We start from the raw sequence: 17,150 nt of genomic DNA, 5'->3' as shown, positions 1-17,150 counted from the left end.
GGACAGTTTAATTCAGCTTAAGTCTTTTGAATTTTGAGAGGCGGGGTGTTGATAATTAGCATTTATATATGTTAATGAGCTCATGATACTGTAAGTTGAAACTGTATGATATTCAGTTTACCACACAAACTGATATTCAAATACTACAACACGTCGGAATCGGTATCCCATAATAGATCGTGTAGACTGACATTTGGAGTATAGATATTGAAACACGTATTAAAACATGTAAAATGTTAAATAATTATTCATAATAAATTCAATTAACTTATTCATTTTAGGGCTTGGAATAATATTTTCTTTGATTTTCAGATTCTATCGCAGTCTAATACTATGCGTGGATGTTTTTTTCTGCATGAACTATCATGCTAGTAGTGAATACATAGCTAAGTACACTTGGATTAAATCTTTATTTTCATCTTTAATGAAGCTACAAAGCAGGCGACACATGCGTTCCTTGGAACACTCTAGTATTAAGGATAAAGTTTACTTTGTGAAAGTGCAAGGATGTGTCAATCAAAAGCGTCCCGAAATTCGTAGTTTCAATAATTTCCAGATAAAATAATTTTTTTTATAATATTTCCGTAAGAAATGCAATAGCAACATATTAGTCATGATATTATACAGAAAAGTTGAGAAAATATCAACTTCAAATCTGTGTCTATGCCCCTTCAATGTTCTGAAGCATGATTGATTTAATTTATATTTTCATAGGTTTTAAGATGAAAACAAAAAGTACAACGATGATAACATTGGTTTTGGTGTTAATAAGTTTTGGATTTTGGATTTCCGCCATAGTCACACCGAGCTGGGTCTCCTTGTCCCTTTACAGACCAGTACCAAACAAACCTCAAAAGGTACAAGAACAAATATAATTCTGTTTGTTGTCTTCGGTGCGTTGAATATTAGGTGAAAATAAATGGTGTTAACGGAACAAATTTCATGTTGTTCATTGTGGTTTTATAATAAAAAAAATACACTCCCTATCTTATAATTCGCAAGGTACACATCACCGCCATCTGATTGTTTCTAGATAGGCCACATCAACTTGCATTTCCGTCTGAAACTCCGTGAAATAATTTCCCTGCAAATCTATTCTTTCTGTTGCCAGTCTTTAGATGTCTCAACTTACGGAGAGTGCAATCAAAAGGGAGTATCTCACTTGCAAACATGAAAATTCTCTCGTCAAACTCGATCTACTACTTCAACAATCCGAGAAATCGCTTGCCTTATTTATGAAATTGTTCGTACATGCTCTTGCATAACGAATCAACCTGGAGACATAAACTCCAAATACAGGTGATAAGGGTAAATTGCTACATAAATAAGTGAAGTTGACGATAAAAAAGTTCCAGTCATCACGTTTATCATAAAGTTTTGTTGTTAAGTTACCATTAACGTCTTTCTCTAGTAAAATTTCCAAATATAAAACAAATGTGTCAGACTGGTTATTTTTTTTATTTCAAGTTAAGAGGAATATATCGAATCAATGTAGGAATGAAAATGAATATAGACTTGATCTCCAAAAACTACATAGATATTGTCAATCAATCGGAAATTCAAGCTTCATTTGATATCAACTTCGGAGTACTTATGTACGGAAGCCCATTTAGGACCTACCGAGTATCAAAAATATTTTTGGATTCGGTATAACGAATTGTCGAATTTGTTATAACGAATTTAATTCGCTTATTCAACAATCAGGGTCTATAGAAAATTATATATGAATAGGATATAATGATTTGTCGAACTCGTTTTACCTAATTTTAATTCGTTATGACAAATTAAAGAATTCGTTTAAACAAATTGATTCGTTATAACAAATTTTAGAATTTCTTATAACGAATTTAATTCGTTATAACTAATTTTAATTCGTTACAACGCATTTAACAAATTTGTTATAACCGATAAAATTCGTTATAACGAATTCAAAGAAATTGTTATAACGAATTAATATCGTTATAACAAAAACGAATTAAATTCGTTATGACAAATTCGACAATTTGTTATATTGAATTCAAATATATTTTTGATAGATCCTAAATGGGCTTCAGTACTTACGTGAAAAATGACAATGTTTTTTAAACAAAACAATTTTGCTAATGACAATGAATAACAAAATGCCCGTGGGCTACATCGCTCACCTGAACACTTTGCTTGGAGAAAGCAGAATTCAGTTTAGAATTGAAAACTTGAAAAATTTAAATGATCCCCCTACCCCCAGGGGGGAAGATTGAACAAACTTGCTTCTATATTGATATGACTAACTACGGATTTGTTGTTCCTGAGAAGATTTTAAAGTTTTTTCCCTATATCTTCCCAATCTTTGATTGCCTAATGTGGCCCAACCTACCCCAGGAGGTCATGATTTGAACAAACCTTAATATACACAACCAGAAAATGCTTCTGAATAATATGAATAATTTTGGCTCTGTTGTTCTTAGAAGATTAGAAGATTTAAAGATATTTTCTACATCTTCTTTTGTAACATTTTGACCCCCTGTTGTGGTCCCACCCACCCCTGCGGATCATGATTTCAACAAACTTGAATCTATTCTACCTGAGGATGGTTCTTTATTAATAGGACTAAATATGCATGGCTTTGCTGGTCACGAGAAGAATATTTTGAGGAGAAACCTTCATATTTCTATGCTTAACTTTCATCCCCTGTTGTTGCCACCCTAACACAATCCCCCTCCAAGGGTTATTATTTTAAAAAATATAATCTACACTTCCTGAGAATGCTTCTGTATAATTATGACTTATCATGGATTTACTGGTCATGAGAAAATTATTTTAAAAAGATTTTTTTCCCTATGTATTCCTGTATATAACTTTGATCCGCTGTTGCTGCCCTAACCTTACCCCTGGGTGATGATTTGAGCAAACTTCAATCTACACTACCAAAAGATGCTTTTGTACTCAATCTACCGGTAGTATGATTAATCATGGCTTAATTGCTTTCGAGAATTTTTTTTAAAGATATATCCTACACATTCCTTTGTTGTGGCCCCATCCTATGACGGGGAAGGGGGGGGGGGGGTCATGATTTGAACACAATTGAATATACCCTACCTGAGGATGTTTCTGAATTTATTTGACCTATCATGGCTTTGCAAGTCTTGAGAAGAAGAAAATTTTTCCTACATATTCTGATGTCAAACTTTGATCCCCCACTGTGGCCCCGCCCTACTTCGGGGGTCAGGATTTGAATAAACGTAAATCTACACTACCTGAGGTGCTTCTGAATTAATATTTGAATTAATAAAATATATTATATTAAATATAAATAAAACATTTGTACAGCACACTATTTATTAAAATTACCAAAGGGCGCTAAACAATAAGGTTATACTAATATAAATATACACCATGATAATTTTAATTAGCGACGGGTAAAAAATCTATAAATTTATTTCTCACAAATTCCACTTTTTGTTGAAGAGCTCGACCCACAGTATGAAGTGAGTGCATTAAAGGGGCTTAGACACAGATTAGACACAGATTTGAAGTTAATATTTTCTCAAATTTTCTGTATAATATCATGACTTATATGTTGTTACAGAATTTTACATGGAAATATAATGAAAAACTTATTTTATCTAGAAATTATGGACACTACGAATTTTGGGACGCGTTTGATTGGCACATTTTTGCACTTTCACAAAGTAAACTTAATCCTTAATACTTAAGAAAAGTAGAAATTTTGTTGTGTGTTAATGAAAAATATTAAAACTATAATCCAGAAAAATTCAGAGTAGAAATATGTGAAAGCAAAACCAACTCACCAGTATTGTCAGCTCGTGATTAGTGATGTGTGCAGAGTTTAACAAATTGAATACACCCGTGAAACGTTCACTGATTTTGTACACAGGGCACGAGCTCTGTTATTGTTAATATTTTCGTTCACGGTATGTGTTCAATTTGTTAAACTCTGCAGTGTAGTGTACGAAAGGGGGGGGGGGGGCATTTTTCTTAAAAGAATTTTCATTCGAATACCAGCTGGCGGTTTTCCCTATTTTCTTTCTATTTTTTTTTTTATTAATTAAGTTATTTTATTTACTTTTTTTCGCAGTATGATTGAGGCATTTCAGTAAAATTTAAAAAATACATTAGAGTTAGTCAGTGATGGATCAATGAATTTTTTTTTTCAAAGGATGTGAGGTGGGGGAACTATACCAACTCCAAAAAATTCCGTCTCGGAAATTTTTGGCAAGGAAAAAGACAGTTCCAACGCGAAAACCTAAGGGGGGGGGGGTGTTCATAACTTTTGAATGATATGCGTAAACGTGTAAGACTCCATCACTACTCAATTTTTTTTTAGTAATTTAAGGTATTTTCCTGACCAAAAGTTTGTTTAAAAATGCTATAGCAACTTAGTTTTCCGTCAGAATGTGATATAAATTGTGAATTCCACTCATATGTATATAAAATTGGAATAAATAATTGAATAAATAATTTTATTCTCAGCTATGTTAAGGAAAGAAATGAAAAATGCGATCTAAGTACCTTCTTAAAATGTATTATTTTTAAAAATCTTTATAACAAAGTAACTGTTTACATGTAGGAAAGGTAATATAGATATCCATAATGGATAGGTTTGGGTCCGCACACAGTACCATTTATATCGCATGTATCAGCTGTGTGTCACGTGACTGGTATAAAAATAGAATTGATAAGCTGAATGTAGAAAATGACACTAGTGCAAGGGCATACGCATGTTTTTGGAGAGAAAAATTGTTACACATTAAAAAAGATTTACATCGGCTACCCGAAAAGTGCTGGGAGCTAGTTTGAACTGCTTCGGAAATGCTCGTAATTTTGCTGAAAATGCGTACAATAGCTAAAAATTCCTACTTTGCTTTAATTCTGTCATGAATAAATATAATGCTACACCGACCATAATCAGCTCCCAGCACTTTTTAAAATATACATGATATATGCAATTGATATTCCGTATTTCAGCACAAACAGTGTAGTCTATGCCCTTGCACTTTTGAGGTTAATTAGGAATATAATTATCGTGTTAGCAATATTCTTGACATTCTCTGTCGTTGTGCGGCTCCATAGCACCTAGATAAAATAATAATCTACATATGTGTTTCAAATAAATTATTGACTTTCAATTTTATTGATTAGATTTAAACATTTGCGATGGTTTTATATTTATTTAAGCATTTTTGTAATTATTAAACCAATGGATCCACTCCTCTGGATCACTTGTACTGCGTCAAGTCAAGGTTAGTGACGTCATTTCTGACATAAGATTTGCTTCTAATTACTCGGCAGTATTGTTATCAAATGTTCTGATTTTACATTCTTTTATAAATAATTGATAAAATAAATGAATGCAAGTTTTCATTTATGCATTATCATGTAGTTAAATAGATTTTTGTTGCTTGTGAAATTTTTAATGACGTCACAATGAAACTTCCCATACAGTGCATCACAAATGTGAACTCAGGCCTTCCTTAACGTAGCTGAGTTTAAAGTGCACGTATAAATTTACATATAGAGAAATGGTGTACGTTTTGCTAATTTGCATAGCAGCAATATTGTTTTCAAAATGGCAGATTTTTGTTCAATGCATTGGATAAGGGAAAAAAAACATACATTAAAAAATATCATTAATTCGGAAGCACATAATGCTTACTGTGATAATTAGTCATGCGCGCATATGTACGTAAACATTACAACGTTTACATCAATTGTCCGTATCAATCCGATAAATTTGTGTTCTCTGTATATACCAACATGCATTTAAACGTATGTCTGATTATCAATCCCGTTAATATGAGACTATTATATAATCATAGTACTGTAGTTACATGTTTATGCATTGTCATAATCACCAGAACACCTTTGAACAGCCATTCTCTACAAACTGATAAAAATGACGGACTGGGACATCTGAGCTATTTTAGGAGAGAGTTTCCTGTCTTGAAATAAGAATATATGCACTATTTTTTATTCGCAATACATGTACATGTAAATCCATTTCCTAAACATAAATAATTACGCTTACTGTTTGCTGAGATTCTACATTTCCTTTTTAAATCTTTACACCCTTCTCAGTTTGTTTGTTAAAACTATAAATTGAACCTTTCTCCGATTTTCACAACATACTAAATGCATTTAATCGAGGATACACGCTTGGCGGTTGTTTGTCAGTTGTATTATATAAATGCGCCCTTGGCGCGCTGACTATGAGGAGTTGATAAAATCAATTCCCCAAAATCATAATGTGAAAATGAAATTGAAAATGGTGAATATTGTAGTAAAATATGATAAGAAAGCATATTAAACTAAATTATCTATCGATAATGAACTTGCCACTAATCACTGCATACACTGGAATAAAACATGGGTAAGCGAGTGACTTGATACACTATCCGCGAGGTTCAGAGTTCCAGCCGAATCTCGCACGCGTATGAAAATAAGTTAACAGTACAGTTGTAAGATTTTATCTAAATGTTACATGTACTCTCTTTGTAAAAAAAAAAAAAAACATTCAAAATGACCGCTGAGAATAAGCACAAATTTCTACCTTTGTTAATTTCTTGCAGTAAAGATATATTTCGAACAACAAATCAGGTAATATCTATTAGATACTCTGTTTATTCTAAGGTGGGGAATGCGGGGAATTCTCTTGAATTCGACTAAGTTGATAGCTGAATTTTTTTTTATTTTTCAGCAGATTTAACATGTTTGTTTTCAGTGATTTTCTTTGAAATTAATTCAATTTTTTACTCAAAAAAAAAAAAAAAAAAACATATATAAGACTACAAAGTTATGAAAAGCTAAAAGTCTACATTATCTATAATTAAAAATCATGTTAATTTTTTAGATGAGGCCATTTTGATGGTTCGTGGACTTAGCTCTTAGGTACATGTAATGTTTGTTACCATTTACATACAAAATTAATAATGCCTGAATACAGTAATTGCGAAATTGATAATGAATAACACAACAAATGGCAAAACGCTCAATTTTCACAAAAATTGACATAAACTGGATTGCGATAGGTACATTTTTAAAATAAAGTCACTGTGCCCAGTATGGAATTCCATATACGACAGCCAACTGCTCACTGCTTACTGCCAACTGCTCACTGCTTACTGCCAACTGCCACACATATTTGAATAAATTTTCATATTTATATTGATATTTATGTGAATTTTCATAAAACCAGGCGCGGATCCAGGATCTTTTTTTACAGGAGGGGTCCACCCCAATAAAAAAAAATCCAACACAGAAATTTCTTGACCCCCCCCCCAAAAAAAAAAAAACAAACAAACAAACAAAAAAGTAAACTCCTTTCCTAAACGTAAAAAATTTATTTCGGCGGGGGAAGGGGAGGGGTTGACATCTTCATATCTTTTCATATCAACTTAACACGGATCCACGTTTTCTAGGAGGGGGGGAGGGGTCCAAGGTCACCGTGGCTTTTAGTTGGTTTAGTATATACATTAAATAACTCTACAAATTCCATGGGGTGGTCCGGACACCCACCCACCCCCTCCCACCGCCCCCCCCCCCCCTCTAGATCCGTGTATGTAAAACATAACTTATTTGGGAAAACAAAGAGATATAGATCTTTAATTTGAGAAAATATTTTACGTACCTTTTAAGTAAAACATACGGTGAGATTTAAGAGTCATTTATCCATTATCATTTTCATGAGTATTTGAAAATGGTGACGTTTTCATGAAGGCAAAAGTTATTTATTATTATAACTTTCAGTAATATTTCTATTATAAATACATATACCAACAAATGTTACTCAAGACCCTTTTAAAAGTTTGTTCTTTTGTCGTATGTGACCCCCCTCCCCCTTACCCGCGTCAAAAAAAAGCTTTCAAATTATTTGCCTGCAACGAAATGCAGAAATTAAATGTTTTGTTTTTAAGAGGAAACGCCCCTTCTTCCGATTTACTCCTTCCTCGCCTTTACAGTTTAAAAATTCCTAAATCCGCCAAATTTTGTTATTATTGTAAGAACTATGCACACCAACTCTCGATTCCCGCCTACATTTTCCATCCATTTAATTCAATATAAATGGCAATTTGGACATAAAAACTTGTTTGAATGCAAAGAAAAGTTCATTAGTATTAAGTACTAATTTTAAAAACCAGTGACAAAAAGTTAATTGCTCTTATTTACAACTCCTTTCATAAAGGGGTAGAAAATTTAATTAATTGAAATCAGGCTGAAAACGTCACCATTTTCAAATACTCATGAAAATGATAATGGATAAATGACTCTTGAATCTCACCGTATGTTTTAAATTATGTAAAATTTAACATATGAGATTGATAAAGTGATAAAGTACATTTTTTTATTTGTGATCGCATTTAAAATTGGTAATAAAATGACTATTTTCCTGTTTTTATTCTTTAAACACGTGCCCCCCCCCCCCCCCTCCCCAGTGAGACAACAAAACCTTTTGAATGAATAAAAACTGTAAAAAAGGATCTGTTGTTTCGCGGGGGAAGATGTTTTGAAAATAAATTTCCATTTTCCGTTAATTTCAAGTTAAAGATTTATATCTCTTTGTTTTTCCAAATAAGTTATGTTATACATACATAGATCTAGAGGGGGGGGGGGTCGTTGGGAAGGGGGGTTCCAGACCATCCCCTGGAATTTTAGAGTTATTTAATGTATAGACCTATACTAAACCAACTAAAAGTGACCTTGGAAACCCACCCTACCCTAGAAAACGCGGATCCGTGTTAAGATGATATGAAAAGTCATAGATATGAAGCATAAAATGTCAATCCCCATCCCTCCCCCCCCCCCCCCCCCCGCCGGCCGAAATAGGTTTTTCACGTTTAGGAAAGGAGTTTACGTTTTTTTTTTGTTTTTGATTTTTTGGTCAAGATATTTCTGGGTTGGATTTTTTTTACTGGGTTGGGCGACTCCTGTAAAAAAAATCCTGGATCCGCGCCTGGTTTTATGAAAATTCACATAAATATCAATATAAATATGAAAATTTATTCAAATATGTGTGGCAGTTGGCAGTAAGCAGTGAGCAGTTGGCAGTAAACAGTGAGCAGTTGGCAGTAAGCAGTGAGCAGTTGGCAGTAAGCAGTTGGCTGTCGGATATGGAATTCCATAGCACAGGGTCATCGCTCTTTTTTTTTTTTTTTTTTTTTTTTTTTTTTTTTTTTTTTTTTTTTGAGAGAACAAATAAAAATAATGAAAGGCAATGGAAAGATGTGTCATTTTACATTTTTTTTCTACCAAAAATTTGGTACAAAGACCTATTCTACATTAAAAAAAAATTATACTTAAAAATCTATCATGGTCTTAAAATGGGCTTGGACACAGATTTGAAGTTAATATTTTCTAATATTTTCAAATTTTCTAAAATGTTGCTAGAGCATTTCACATATGTACATAATAAAAGCGTGTTTAGAATCTTTTATCGAAAGATTATTAAAACTATGAATTACGGGACGCGTTTGATTGACACATATCCTGGCATTTTCGCGAAGTAAATTCATCCTCAAAATTAAAAAATAGAAATTTTGTTTTATATTAATGTAAAATATTAAAACTATAATCCAGAAAATTCTAAATAGAAATGTGAGAAAGCAAAATTAAACCAGCCCACCAGTGTTGTCAGTCCGTGTTCGTTGTTGTTGCTGAGTAAACAAATTGAACATACCCATTTAACAGTATGTTTACAAACATAGATGTTTGACGTGATGTAAAGAAGCCTTTCTTTGTCATTGAATTCTAAGAATATTCGTGTAATTTCAGTTCATTGAAATGAAGTTTTTTTTAATAAACTTAGAAATTTAGAATATAAACATTGCAATTGTGTCCAGGCCCCTTTAAAAAAAATCTAAGTCCAAATACGCTCGCTAAATAAATACAAAAAACTGTTTGCTATCTAAGGTAGTACACAATAGATAGGCCAAATTTTTCCCGCAAATTCAATTTGTTTGAAACTTGGAAATTTTGTTCTAGGAGACAAAATCTCTCTTTTTATTTATTATGAAAGAAAATCAACCACCATTTTTTGCAAACATGTATATATTCCTATATATTCCTTTGTAAAACTTTAATCCCCACTTGTGGCCCCACCCTACCCCCGGGGGTCATAATTTGTATAAACTTGAATCTACACTACCTGAGGATGATTCCATATCAATATGACTAATTGTGGCTTTGTTGTTCTTGAAAAGAAGATTTTTAAAGATTTTTTCCTATGTATTTCTATGTAAACCTTTGATCCTCCATTGTGGGCCCACACCCTTCCCCCGGGGGTCATGATCTGAACAAACTTGAATCTCAACTACCTGAGGATGATTCCATATAAATATGACTAATTGTGGCTTTGTTGTTCTTGAGAAGAAGGTTTTTTAAAAAAAATTCTTAGATATTCCATTGTAAAACTTTGATCCCCAATTGTGGCCCCACCCTACCCCCGGGGGTCATAATTTGTATAAACTTAAATCTACACTACCTGGAATGATCCCAAATCAATAAGACTAATTGTGGCTTGGTTGTTCTTGAGTAGAAGATTTTTAAAGATATTTTCCTATATTTTCCTTTGTAAAACTTGGATCCCCCCATTGTGGCCCCACCCTACGCCCGGGGGTCATGATTTAAACAAACTTGAATCTACGCTATAAAATGATGGTTTCAAATAAGTTTCACCTTTTTCCGCCCAGTGGTTTTTGAGAAGAAGATTTTTAAAAGATACTACCAAATTTTTACTAATTCTTAATTATCTCCCCTTGAAAGAAAGCGTGGCCCTTCTTTTGAACAAACTTGAATCACCTTTACCCAAGGATGCTTTGTGCCAAGTTTGGTTGAAATTTGCCCAGTGGTTCTGGAGAAGACGTCGAAAATGTGAAAAGTTTACAGACGAACGGACAGACAGACAGCTGGACAGACGGACGACGGACAAAATGCTTTCAGCTCAAGTGAGCTAAAAAATCATGTAGGAGTTAAAACTTAAGAAATAAATCTTTAAAATTTGCCTTTTAGCGGTTTTAAAATCCACATTTTGCGCAACATAATAAAATTTCAAAATAATCATGGCTTTGCTGTTCTGGGGAAGATTTTTAAAGAAATTGCCCATATATTCCTGTGTTGAACTTTGATCCTCTGTTGTGGCCCAGCTTACCTCGGGGTCATGATTTGAACAAAGTTGAAGTTACACTACACTGTATGTAATGATTCCTTTAAGTAAGTATCATCACTTCTGGCCTAGTGATTCTTGAGAAGATCGATTTTAAAATATGCCATTAAATTTACATAAATTCTTTTTATTAACCCCCCCCCCTTTCCCTTGAAAGAGGACGTGGCCCTTCATGTGAACAAACCTGAACCCTCTTTACCCAAGATGCCTTGTGGCAATTTTGGTTGAATTTGGCCATGTGGTTCTAGAAAAAAAGAAGAAATTGTATAAAGTTTACGAAGATGACGACAAAGCCGAAAACGAAGGACAAAGTACAAATTTTGATCAGAAAAGCTCACCTGAGCCTTTGGCTGGCAGGTGAGCTAAAAACTAAAGGTTATCATTCAGGAAAAAACCCCACTTTATATCAATGCATTTCAAAGAATATTTCCTACGTTTACATTTATTTACAATATTTTTCCTTCATTAAACAGGAGATGATGTTATGGGAATCAACAATGAATCACACATTGCTGCACTATTATAATCTGTTCTTCAACGACTACGTAAGACACTTGATGTTTTTAAAAATGAATAATCTCTCTCTCTCTCTCTCTCTCTCTCTCTCTCTCTCTCTCTCTCTCTCTCTCTGTGTGTGTTATATATATATATATATATATATATATGTATATATATATATATATATATATATATATATATATATATAGGTGTGTGGATGTGAGCGTGTGGGTGTGAGGGAGGGGTGTGTGGGTGTGCGTGTGTACATGTGTGTTTCTTAAAATGGCATTATTTTTAGGTACAAAGATACAATTTTGAAGATTTAAAGGGAAACGCCTTTTCCTTTGAATTATGCATATATCATTATCCAAATCGTAATTGCGAAAGTTTTCCACTCAGCCGTGATGTAACAACTCTGGTACAGGCTATTTGTAAGTTCTATGTATTTATCAATGTACCTGCAAGAATTCAAGGCAAAAAAAAAATTATTATAATGCAACCTTAAAGTCCTGTGATGCTCTATGTAGAAGTGTTTGAATTGTTTATTTTAGGTGAGATGATAGGTTCCGTTGCTGTTCTATGTTTAAATATTGTTAGCTTTTTTCTTGTCCTTCTGAAATTTGGATCTTCCCATAAAGTTCTTGCTGCGGGAATTGCTATGTTTCTTGCAGGTAAGTCGAGTCTATTGGTTTCATTAGTAGTAAATTAATTCAAATACGATATCTGAACTATTTGTTTGGGATTCAAATCTCAAAAATTATATGCCCATAGATAATTTAACAGTATGTCAATCATTTGTACCTAAAGGATACATAATTTGGGATATTACAATGCATTAGCTCTTCTCAAGAAATGTTCATGGATCTTATTGATAAATCTTTTTGACTGCAATTTTATCCTTTTGAAATAGTTACATACAAAAATCTTAACAACGTAGTTTACAAGTAAGGATATAAATTTTGTTCTTGATCAAATAATTGTAATTTCATACAGCTTTACTTGAATTCCTTGTGATAATCAGTTGGATCGAAATCGACAGAAAGGGATGGGAGCTCTTCAAACGTAGAACCGGGTACACTGACAAGGTAGCATATGAACACAATATTCCTTACTCCATTTTTCTTGCCGGAGAGAGTCTGCTTTTTAGTATCCTTGCCATATATAGCATTTACGGTTTGTTCAAGAAATTAAACAAACAAATCGAGGAGAATCTGATTGATGATTTGTGAAGTAATGAAGTTTACAGCACAAGAAATTACACATATATATTATTAGAGCATTAAATAGTTCCATAATTTAAGCTGTAAATACAATTTTGTTGGATAAAATCGTGCAAAAGTTATCAGCAAAGAATTAAGACTTTGATTGTTTGAAAGATGGACCTTCATAATTTGATTACGTGTAGTTTTTTTTCTAATTAATATATAGAGTTGCTATTGAATCGATATATTTTATATAAATTCAGGTTTAAGTTTTACATGTAGCATCTGATGTTTATTTCTTAATGTAATAAAATACATTTTTTGAAAATGCAATTACTGTTTAATTAAGAAATAAACAAAAATGTTAAAACGTTCACTGGGAAGTGAACTTAGTTGGTCACGTGATCAAATCCTGTGAAGCCTAAAGGGCTTTTCAGAAGATTTGATCACGTACCAACCAAGTTTATTTCCCAGTGAACTTTTTAACATTGCTGTTTATTTCATATATTTACATTTGAGACGAATATTCAAAAAGAAATATTACACAAGCTGTCCGCCGTATCACTATGTTGTTACACGCAGTATTACCTAGAGCTGGAAGTTATTTGGTCATGAAAGATCGCCTAGCTCAAATATTTGAAGGTTTTTATTGGTGTTTCGCAATCAATTTCAGAAAATCTATGTCCATAATAATAAAACAATGATCGATATTGAAAATAATCTTACTGTTTTGTGAGTTTTTTTTTTCAATATATTTTGAGTCAAAAGCGGTGGTATCATCTGTTCAGTTTACATACCTCCAAAGGAATTTCGGCTTAAAAAGTTAAGCGTGATTTTAATTAATATTCAAACTATTCTTCACACCGAAGAAAGATCAAATGGACATTTGTTGATTCAAAAAAATATCCAAATGTTTTAATTATTTCATCTTTGTCATCGCTATCAAGCTGGAAGTTCAGTTTCACTGTTATAGAAATATGTAGGCAAGATATCTTCTCGACGTGTGATTCGGTCACGCTTTGACCTCTGACCCCCTAATATTGAACATATTTTCTCTTCAATATGTTCATTTAAGTGAAATATTTGCAAATGTAAATATATGTTGATGTAATGACCTATTAACAGGCATTTCCTCTTATTTGTTTACATACAGATTACATTTAAATAGATCAATGATTGCTGTAAATAAGAATATGAAATAAATTTGTTTTCTACTTGTCAAGTGTTTTATTTCGTCTTTTCAAATAACACCTGTCTCTCTGTTTACCTGGCTGAGCAAATTCTGTTGAGATCATATCTTTATAATATAGAAGTAATACCAAACGCCTTCATTTAAAAAAGTGTGGCTTATGTCACAAAGTTTTCTGAGGATATTAATAAAGAAAGACGTAGCTTAATACTAGCCGTTCCAACCAAAAGCCCCCGTTATGTCAAAAATTTTAAAAATTACTTCTTTCTTCAAAATAAAGTACAACTTATTGTGAATATAACCTGTAAATATTCGCCATTTCCACAGTATTTGTGCTAATTGTCTTGTACTTGGATCAAAAATTTAAAAAGTCATACAGCACATTATTGACATGTTTTCTAGAAAGTACAAGACCTATGCAGTCCCAATTTTTTTTATAAGCATTTTTATCGAAAAAAAGTTATGCTAAGTCAAATTTTGGGTGAGATCTTGTGTTGTGCACTGCGAAATGATTTTCACTTGTTATTATCTAAAAAAAAAAAATAGTATTAAAAGATATTTATTCAATTCAAACTAGTTTTTTTGCAGGTTTCAATAATATACCTGAATGCAGTGAAATTAAAGAAAAATCTTATGGTTCTCTTTGAAATCCAGAATTTTATACATATTAATGACTTGATAATCTTTCTGCCTAATTTATATCACATCTTTAAGTTTATCTACTTTTATAATTATATAAATACCTATATAATTATATATTGATCATCTGAAAATTAAATTGAATACTTCTAAATTTCAAATTAATTTGGCATAATATCCTGGATATCTTAGTTTGCATCTTATCTGGCTTTGAAAATGCATAGCGTTTTTGCTGCGGACACTACAAGTAACCATAAGTATAATCTTTAGCTATTTTTAATAGCGAGCGCAGTGAGCGGCGCGAAGCACCGCTCGTCACTGCGAGCTCTAACGACAACGCCTGGGCGAAGAGAAAATTCGGATTACTGCACATTCATTCAGTAGAATTTTTTCCGCAGTAATTCTGGACCCACAATGCATCGCTTGTTGTTCTCGCTGCTAATTTCGGTCACGCGGTAACAACAACTAAAAATTCACAAAAAATAAACTCACCTTAATTTAATGAATATTGCATACACATAGTAGATTAAACGTTCTTTGTTAAATTTTTTGCACTTTTCAAACTTCATTTATGGAAATGCAGCTAACAAACGACGTCATGTGACGTCACAGTCTAGACGTTCCAAATGTCTTGTGCGGTTTGAAGAGGCGGATCTTAAAATTAAGTGAACGATGCGCTCGCCCCAACGGTCGCACCGTCAACATATTAAAAAATTGTTGATAAATGTTCATTTCTAGGCTGAATTAGTACAAATCTCTTTTCTGCTTGAACTTTCAGTAAGGCGTGACAATCTCGGCAATACAAAATTAGCGTTTTCAAACGGTGACCTAGATTCACATTGGTTAAGAAATTAATAACATTAGCAACTTTAGATTGTTGTCAAACAATGAGATGACATAAGCCACACCTCTGTAAGAAACGATGTAATTGGTTCCTTGCGTCACTCGTTGACGTCTGAACCATTTTTACCCCATGTGCATTTCACCCATGAATGAAAAAGCTGTGCTTATCTGGCAACCAATGAGAATGTAGGTCACTATTTGACAGACGCTAATTATGTTTAGCCGAGAATGTCACGCCTTACTGAAAGTTCAAGCAAAAAAGATATTTGTACTATATACCACGTGATCAACTCTTGAAATGGATCATATAAAAAGATGAAGAAATTTATTTATTGAGGTGAAAATAGCCACATAACAAGGACCATTTGTTATTTCATGATGTATAATTGTTATGCAATTTAAAAAATGTGTATGGGTTCACAGATTTAATACAATCAAGCAAGTTAAAAAAAATAGGTTTATAGGTAAATTTCACGAAATAAAGAATTTACGGAGGAATCTATCATTTTTTTTCTCAGTATTTAAATTGTTGTGGACACTAGAATATTTGGAAAGAGCCATAGCGCATTTGATAGGCATTTTCGCCTACTCTACTAGTGATTTCTTAAATTCATTGTTTAACCAAAATTTTGTCATACAATCTTAGTTTATACATGCGTAAAACCAAACCACACAATAATTATATTTAAGTATTAATAGTTCCTTCATATGATAAATATGAAAATTATCCAGTTTGTATGGAGTATATAGTAAATATTGAGGTATCCACCTAAAGATGACAAACTGTTGCCAAAGACCACCCTTAACCAGAAAAACAACTTCTGAATAATTTTATTTGGATATGACTGCACTACATTACATTTAGATAATTCTGGTTAAATGTGGTCTTCATATTGAAAATGATGAAAATATATATTCAATTTTTCTTCTCATATAATCGTAAGATTTAGCAATCTATCTTGAATTTATCCATTCGACGTCATTGACTTCGTTGGCGCAGTGGTATAATTGCTGGAACATAAATATGGTGATTGCGAGTTCGAGCCCTACATCTTTTCCATTTATGCTTTTTAAATTTTTATTTTCTTTGTGTATCTTTCTACGTTTTTCTTTATTACGTTTTATAAAATACATAATTTCAGAAAGTTATAATATAAACATTACACTTTGAAGTATCTCGGGAAAAGACAGTCCTAAACTATTTTACTAAAGTTTGCAAATTCATAGCTACTTGTTTTACTTTTATTGATTTTCTAAATCTTTTGTCTCAGAATTAGAAAATTGAACAAATTAAATGATTGTCATTTGACATACTTGCAACTATGAAAATATTACACTCGTCCTCATATTACATGGTATATCTATAAATAGAAACAGGTGATTTCTTTTTAAATTTTTGAGTCGGCCGTGTTGTCGGAGAGGCAGCAATGGCTCTTTTGATAAATGACACCGTATTTGGTTTGAATGGAGTAAACTGAATATCTTAAAGGTGCTTGGACACAGATTTGAAGTTAATATTTTCTCAAATTTTCTGTAGCCTATAATTTCATGACTTATATGTTGCTATAGCATTTCATACTAAAATATAACAAAAATCTTATTCCATCCTTGCGCTTTTACAGAT

The 17,150-nt window shown here is 32.6% G+C and overlaps 1 long non-coding RNA gene across 1 annotated transcript; it reads left to right on the top strand.

Annotated features, from left to right (window-relative positions):
- Nucleotides 1-763: 763 nt before the first annotated feature.
- Nucleotides 764-12,083, top strand: LOC133187872 (uncharacterized). The gene is made up of 3 exons (XR_009721266.1): nt 764-857; nt 11,629-11,700; nt 11,952-12,083. It is a non-coding gene; the product is annotated as an uncharacterized LOC133187872 (long non-coding RNA).
- Nucleotides 12,084-17,150: the final 5,067 nt, after the last annotated feature.

The sequence above is a fragment of the Saccostrea echinata genome, unplaced genomic scaffold (genome assembly GCF_033153115.1).
Source record: "Saccostrea echinata isolate AGI-Se365-2 ecotype Australia unplaced genomic scaffold, CSIRO_AGI_Sech_v1 ptg000015l, whole genome shotgun sequence".
NCBI lineage: Eukaryota > Metazoa > Mollusca > Bivalvia > Ostreida > Ostreidae > Saccostrea > Saccostrea echinata.
The sequence above is the reverse complement of the archived record's forward strand: the minus strand, read 5'-3'. Positions and strand labels throughout refer to the sequence as shown.